Source organism: Sinocyclocheilus rhinocerous, unplaced genomic scaffold (assembly GCF_001515625.1).
Source record: "Sinocyclocheilus rhinocerous isolate Xijiao unplaced genomic scaffold, SAMN03320098_v1.1 scaffold2531, whole genome shotgun sequence".
NCBI lineage: Eukaryota > Metazoa > Chordata > Actinopteri > Cypriniformes > Cyprinidae > Sinocyclocheilus > Sinocyclocheilus rhinocerous.
Window position 1 is genome coordinate 166,234 of NW_015661073.1, and position 1,417 is coordinate 167,650.

Genomic DNA, 1,417 nt, shown 5'->3' on the forward strand with positions numbered 1-1,417 from the left:
ATGTACCGTATCGTGACCTGAGCATATCGTTACACCCCTAATATTAAGGCATTTTCAAAGACTACTTTTTGTCAAGGTTTATATTTTTTTGTTGTTTTAAATGTTGATTTGAAGTGTAGGTTTTTGCATTATTATTACTACATTCAAACCTGAACACAGAAAGCATTTTGTTACAAAAAACATTAAAATTCTATAAAAATGTAACAAGAATGAACAGGAATGCTTTATCAGAGCTTAATCCTTCTGGGTCTGATCTGATTTTAACCTCTTATTTCAGTCTTCTGACTCATTTTGGCTACATGGTTATAGTCATACCAATTCATTTGAGTATATGTAATTCTGTATGTGTGTGTCTGTGAGTGTGTGTAAGTGTGTGTGTGTTTGTGAGTGTGTGTGTAAGTGTGTGTGTGTGTGTGTGTGTGTGTGTCTGTGAGTGTGATTCTGGTGAAGCTACGATTTTTAAAAATTCAAAATGTAAAATTCTCCGGTCAGAAGTCACCGAAGACCGCACAAGGGTTAAATATTAAATAACAAGCTAATGATTCTGTCTGTATGATCCAGTGAATAAAAAGCGCTTCATCTGATTTGATTTCCTCTTTGTTTTGGAACTTGACTGACTTCAGGAGATCATTAAAAGATCATTAATAGTATTATTATTATATAGATTATTACGATTCCGAGTTATTACAGTTAACTACAACTAAAACCATAAAAAACATTTCGTTACTTGAAATAAAATAAACGTTCACTGAAATAAAATAATATCTAAAAAAAATTCAAAATTATTTTATTTCAGCTAGTTGCCAAGGCAGCATTTCTCATTTTAATTTGATGTTATAAAATAACTAATAAAAAAATAATTAATAATTAATAAAAAATAACAAAAATGACAAAAACACACAACAAAATTACCAAAACTTTAACTAAAATTAACATGGAAGCAGAAAATATAAAAATAAGATCTAAATCAAAATATTAACAAAAACTATAATAGCATCTCAACGATGCTAAAATAAAATTTCCTGTAAAATCCATCGAGACCTCTCTAAAATATAAATCATTATTACTTTAATTAAAAACAACTTTGTTTTGCTTTGCTTTTTGTTGTTGTTGTTTTTAAGTTACATAGTCTAGCTTTAATAATAACAAACACAAAACAACACTGCATTATGGAATATGATCGCTTCATGCTGTTCTTATGCATTGTATTATATTTTCATTTTTAATGCCTTAATGATGTGACCACTGTGATCTTTTGATTTGACTAGCCTTCAAGTATTTTGCATCAGGAACATTTGTGACCCTGCAGCACAAAAGCAGTGTTAGGTCGCTGGGGTATATTTGTAGCAATAGCCAACAATACATTGTATGGGTCAAAATTATTGATTTTCCTTTTATGCCAAAAATCATTAGGACA

At 29.6% G+C, this 1,417-nt stretch overlaps 1 protein-coding gene across 1 annotated transcript in view; it reads right to left on the minus strand.

The window, feature by feature from the left end:
• Positions 1–1,417, minus strand: part of snx2 (sorting nexin 2) — a 15,182-nt gene that overhangs the window by 2,554 nt on the left and 11,211 nt on the right. The window lies entirely within an intron of this gene.